The 6,157-nt window shown below is 41.2% G+C and overlaps 1 pseudogene; it reads right to left on the bottom strand.

Annotated features, from left to right (window-relative positions):
* Positions 1-2,946: 2,946 nt before the first annotated feature.
* Positions 2,947-3,760, bottom strand: LOC130835326 (chromobox protein homolog 1-like; annotated as a pseudogene).
* Between the last annotated feature and the right edge of the window lie 2,397 nt (positions 3,761-6,157).

A 6,157-nucleotide genomic window follows, 5' to 3' on the forward strand; every position in this document is an offset into this window, starting at 1 on the left:
AAATAGAGCTTCGAATTTCTCTGCCAGCCCTCCAAATTCATTTCCCCACAGATTTTCTCAATCTCAATTATGGTATTAACCTATCCATCCAGTTGCTCAGGCTTCAAAGTTAAGAGCCATCCTTGATTTCTTCTAAGTCATGTAATTCATTGGTAGGATCTACAAGTTCTATCTCCAAAACATATCCTGCCATTAATACTGTTCAACTATCATTTTTTTACCCCAACTATGGCAACAGCCTCTAAATTGTCCTTCTAGCAGAAAAATCTTCAAGTGTGGGAGTCATGTGCTCCTGAGAACTCTTGTCTCCTTAATAGTGCATCCTGCACACAGAAGCCGAAGTGTACTTTCTAAAGTGTGATTCAGACCCTGCTATACCTCAGTTCAAATCACCCAAGACCTTCTCTTTATAACCAGAAAAAAATCCGCCGTCCTTGCAATGCCTACGCACTCATCCCCCTGCTCCCCACTCTCCCCTTTGTTCCCTACGCCGGGCCATGTTGGCTTTTCTGCCTCTGTCAGCTCCTTCCCATCTCAGGATTTTGACATCTGCTCTTCCTATCCACATGGCTGCCTCCTACTCATCATTCAAGTATGGATATAAGAAGTGACTACCTAAGTGACAGCACCCCCCTCACTCCCTCTGAATGGCATTTCCACATTTTATCTTCTTTTCTTTAAAATGAATTAATTAATCTATTTATTGGCTGTGTTGGGTCTTGGTTGCTGCACACGGGCTTTCTCTAGTTGCTGTGATCTGGGAGCTCCTCTTCATTGTGGTGAGCGGGCTTCTCATTGTGGTGGCTTCTCGTTGCAGAGCATGGCCTCTAGGTGAGCGGGCTTCAGTAGTTGTGCCACGTGGGCTCCATCGTTGTGGCTCGCGGGCTCTAGATCGCAGGCTCAGTATCTGTGGCACACTGGCTTAGTTGCTCCATGGCATGTGGGATCTTCCTGGCTCAGGGATCGAACCCATGTCCCCTGCATTGTCAGGCAGATTCTTAACCACTGTGCTACCAGGGAAGCCCCCATTTTATCTTCTTAGTGCTATCACTTCTTGAAATTCCAAGAGATTAAAGCCTCATTGAAGACATAGACTGTTTCACACACTTTAGTATTTCATGCCTGTGTATATTTAGTGTTTAATAAATATTTGTTGATTGACTGAATTAATGAGTTATTTGCATTCTGAGGTAGCCTTTCAGAAATGATGAACAAACTAGTGAAACAATAGGACATTCTCTTTCTAAATACAGGCATATGGACATGTTGTGAGTTCGGTTTCAGACCATTGCTATTAACCAAATATTGTAATAAAGCAAGTTGCATGAATTTTTTGGCCTCCTAATGCATATAAAAGTTATGTTTATACTATATTGTAGTCTCTTAAGTGTGAAATAGCATTATGGCTAAATAAACAGTGTACATACTTTAGTTTAAAAATGCTTTATTGCTAAAACATGCTAACCATCATCTGAACCTTCAGCAAGTCATCATCGTTTTGCTAGGGGAGAGTCTTTTTTTGGTGTTGAGGGCTGGGCTGCTGACTGATCACAGTGGTGGCCGCTAAAGGTTGGGTGGCTATAGCAACTTCTTTTTATTTTTTTTAAGGATTATAAATCTATAGTTTTATTAAGACAGTGTTGGTATGAAGTTTACATTTAAACAAAAGTTTTCACAGAATCCTAACACATGCCTAAAAAGATTTTACAATGGAGTTGTAAATGCAGGTCTAGACAATGTCGAGAACTGATGGATCTCATGATTCAAGACAGCGTTTTGGGTTTTAGTTAATTCTTAGAATTAAAAAAAAAATTGTTTTGTTTTAAAATGAACCACTGCCCCAGTATGAAAATTTAATCTTCTCCTGAGACCAGGGCTTTTGAAATCATTCAAACTCTTGAAGTGTTTCAGTGAACTTGTGCTGTCAGTGACTGAACCCTGCCATCAATGGTTTCAAAGTTCAAAAAACAGAGGGTCTAAGAGTTTTCTACCCTAAGAGCACCAGCCCTTGTCTTTCCCTACTCTCCCACCTCCTGTACCACCCTCTGCCCTTCCCCAAATACTTCATCCAGTGGCTTGGATGGAGAAGCTGATGTTTATAACATCATAATTGGAAAAGAAAGCGTCTTCTTGTCAATTTCAAGAATTAGCACCTCTAAGACAGAATGACCTGCCTGTTTATACACTCCGATAAGATTTCCTCCTCAACCAGTTTCCATCCCCCAAATGGCAGCTTTGGTAACTTCTTAACTGGCTTAGTCCTTTTTTGGAAACAGCATTAAGCTCAGGCAGAGAACACCTTGGCGTCTAAGTTTCAGGCATTCACAACTTTTAAACAGTCTCTCACAGTCCTCATTTAGGTTGCCAATGATATTTTTTGAAAGGATAAAATATTCTGGACACAGAACCAAATCATCATCAGTTGTTCTTTCCTTTGTTTTACCATTTCCCCAATCAGGCCCCATATTTTAACAAAAATGATCCTAACCCAATTCGCTTCTTTCCCACTTCGTCCCTCCCACCCCAAATAATACACCAGTAATAGCCCCAAACTACACACATGATATGCTGTAAAAATGCAGAGGTAACACTATTGGGAAGAAGGCGGTGCGTTGTGGAGGTGTTCTTTGAAGATCTACAGTATCTTTTGCTCTCCAACATCCCATCCTGCAAGTTTCGTCCTTCATAGAAGGCCCTTTGCTTTTCTCAGCAAACTTCAGAATGGGTTGCCTTGAAACACTGGCCCTCCTTCACCTCCACCAGGATGGGTGTGCAAACTATACAGCATGGAACTGCTTTAAAGCACTTGAGCTGCAGTAGGTCACAGAAACTATACTGTGAAACTATCTTCACAAGCCACCTCTATGGTGTCAAGACAAGTAGAACTCCTTCTTTCCCCACCTGAAACCCACAGTCAGATGTGACAGGGGCTGGTACTCAGGAGAGTTAATTCTTGTCATCTTTTCTGTCACCCTCCTCTGAAGGGTAGGAACACCATGTCAGCCTTTCCTCATAGAAGGATATGACATCCTGTGGGCACTTGATATTGGCTTCCTCGGCAGGGGCCAGGTCAGCCTCATCAGAGTTCTTCCATATCATCAGGAATATGAGTTCTCCACTGGAGTCTGTAGCTCCAATAATCCACTCTGGTTAAAAACCCCGGGCAAAGCCTTGTGGCTTTTCTGACTCTTCTTTCTTCTTTGGTTTACTCTCCTTCCCCTTGTCTTCTGAATCAGAATCAGCTTTGCGCTTGCCTCCCTCTGATTTATCTGTCTGGTGTACCATTTTCTGTGGCTGCAGGAACTTGGTAATGAGGTTGGGGAAATCCAGGTTCTCTTCTGGATGTAGTGTCCTCACCTGAGAACCCCATCCGCTTTTGGAGGTACTCCACTTTGCCCTTTACCACTCCATGGTCAAGAACTTTTTCCACCACATAGTCTTCTTTTTTTCTTTTTTAAGCTCTTTATTGGAATAGAATTGCTTTACACTGTTGTGCCAGTTTTTGCTGTACATCAAAGTGAATCATCTGTATTTATACATATATCCCCATATCCCCTCCCTCCCATGACACCCTCCCACTCTCCCTATCCCAGCCCTCTTAGTCATCACCCATTATCAAGTTGATCTCCCTATGTTATGCAGCCACTTCCCACTAGCTATCTGTTTTACATCCTTCTTCCTCCTCTTCTAGCACCTCCCCCGCTTTCTTCTTGTTTTGTTTTTTCCCCATAGTGCCCGCCAGCTTTCTGGTATAAAGGGTGACACTGCTCAAAGCAGCGCCCACGAGCCCAAGAGGAATTGGTGCCGTGCTACTGGCATGTCTTGTCGGGCTGGCTGGGGAAGGGAAGTGGCAACCAGAAAAGCAACAAGCCAGTTGACCTTGGTGGAGCCCCTCAATGAAACTTTGCAGGTGCAGCCCGCCCTCAGGACAAAAGAGCCTTGCACTCTGCCGCAACTTCTTAAAATAAGACAATGATGAAGATTGCAACATTGATTGACTTCCTTTCATGAATGATTTCTCTGTTGCATGCAATACTGCTTGATAGCATTTTACCCACAGTAGAATTTCTTTCAAAATTGGAGTCAATCCTCTCAAACCCCTGGTGCTGCTTTATCAACTAAGTGTATATAGTGTTCTAAAATCCTTTCTTATTATTTCCACAATCTTCACAGTGTCTTCACCAGGAGTAGTTTCCATCTGAAGAAACCATTTTTTTGCTTATCCATACAAAGCAGCTCTTCACCTCTTCAAGTTTTATCCTGAGATTGTCGCAATTCAGTCACATCTTAAGGCTCCACTTCTAGTTCTAGTTCTCTTGCTATTTCCACCACATCTGCAGTTCCTTCCACCCTGGAAGTCTTGAACCCCTCAAAGTCATCCATGAGGGTTAGAATCAACTTCTTCCAAACTCCTGTTAGTATTGATATTTTGACCTCTTCCCATGACTCATGAATGTTCTTAATGGCATCTAGAATGGTGAATCCTTTCCAAAAGGTTTTTAATTTACCTTGTCCAGATCAGAGGAGTTGCTATCTACAGCAGCTACAGCCTTATGAAATGTATTTCTTAAATAATAAGAGTTAAAAGTTGAAATTACTCCTGATCCATAGGAATGGATGTTGTGTTAGCGGGCATGAAAACAACCTGAATCTCATTGTACATCTCCATCAGAGCTTTGGGGTAACAAAGTACATTATCAATGAGCAGTAACAATGAGCTCCAAAACAATTGTAATAGTAACATCAAAGATCACTGGTCAGAGATCACCAAAAAAAAAAAAAAAAAAAAAAAACCAATAATAATGAAAAAGTTGGAGATGTAAGAATTAACAAAATGTGCCACAAAGAGACGTGAAGTGAGCACATGCTGTTGGAAAAATGGGGCTGATAGACTTGCTTGATGCAGGGTTGACACAAACTTTCAATTTGTAGAGAATACAGTGTCTACCAAATGCAATAAAGTAAAGTGCAATAAGGTGAGGTGTCCCTGTTAATGGTAAGTAATGAGAAAATGCAATGGTAAGAAAATCTTTATTAAACTAATATCTTTGGGTATTACACTTAGGTTGCCTGTGATTGTTCAAAAGTAAGAAAAAAATGTGGGCATACATTGTGAGGTATTGCTCAAGTTGGTACTTAGATTGCAACCATATAATACTTATATCTTACACTAAAGACCCACAGTCAAGAATAAATCACAACTATATAGCAAATTTCAGTAATTGAAAGGTCAGAATCTTTCATTTCATTTCAAAGTCAGGGCCCGAAACACCAAGACTGTTAATTTCTGAAATTATTCTCTGGAATTCCAAGAGAAATACTGTGTTTACATACTGTACATACAATAATTTACTAAAGTTAATAACCTTTCCACACTTTGTTCTCATAAGAGGTTAGGCTCAGCAAAGAGTTGCCAATTTTATTATTTTATTGAATAGAAATGAAAGAAATGGAAGTTGTTGCAGCAATTGCTGCTGTTATGAATCAAGCCAGCTCTTATTTTTAACAGACCCTCTAGATTTCTGAGATACTTTCCTAATCTGGATACATCCTCCTCTCTCCCTGTCTTCTATACCATGCTGATTTTCACAGCAGCTTCTGTTAACTAAGCAGACTTGGGTCCACTTTCCCAATGCATAGCAAAGCCAATCTACTCATACCAGATTGTGGTGAAGGAAAATACAGCATTTATAGCAAGGCACCCAATGTGGGGCCAAGGAAAGAGAAAGGTCAGCTCAGGCTCAGAAGATGGCTTTCAGAAAGGGGTTTTTAAATGCAAGATGTGGGAGACAGTTGATCAATGTACGCACATTCTTCAGATGGGTTGATGGTGAGGTAACCCAGAGGTAGTTTGGGAGTCAATCATCAACCTTCTGGTTCCAATTGATCTGGGGTCTATGGGCTGGTGTTTAGCATGCAGTTAATTTCTTCCACCTGGCAGGGCTTTGGTATCTGCAAAACAACTCAAGGATGGGGCTCAGGATACTCTCTATAGCCCGTGAGGGGGAACTAAATGTCCTTGACTTTGTTTTATGGCTAAACTATTATTTTGTCTTGCTTGACTATTTTGCTTTGTTTCTCCATTTTCTCACTTCTCTGATTAAATTTGCTGTTTGGAACTCAGGGAAGGCCTAGGATGCTGAAGATTTTTTACAAA

This window comes from Hippopotamus amphibius, chromosome 13 (genome assembly GCF_030028045.1).
Source record: "Hippopotamus amphibius kiboko isolate mHipAmp2 chromosome 13, mHipAmp2.hap2, whole genome shotgun sequence".
NCBI classification, from domain to species: Eukaryota; Metazoa; Chordata; class Mammalia; order Artiodactyla; family Hippopotamidae; genus Hippopotamus; species Hippopotamus amphibius.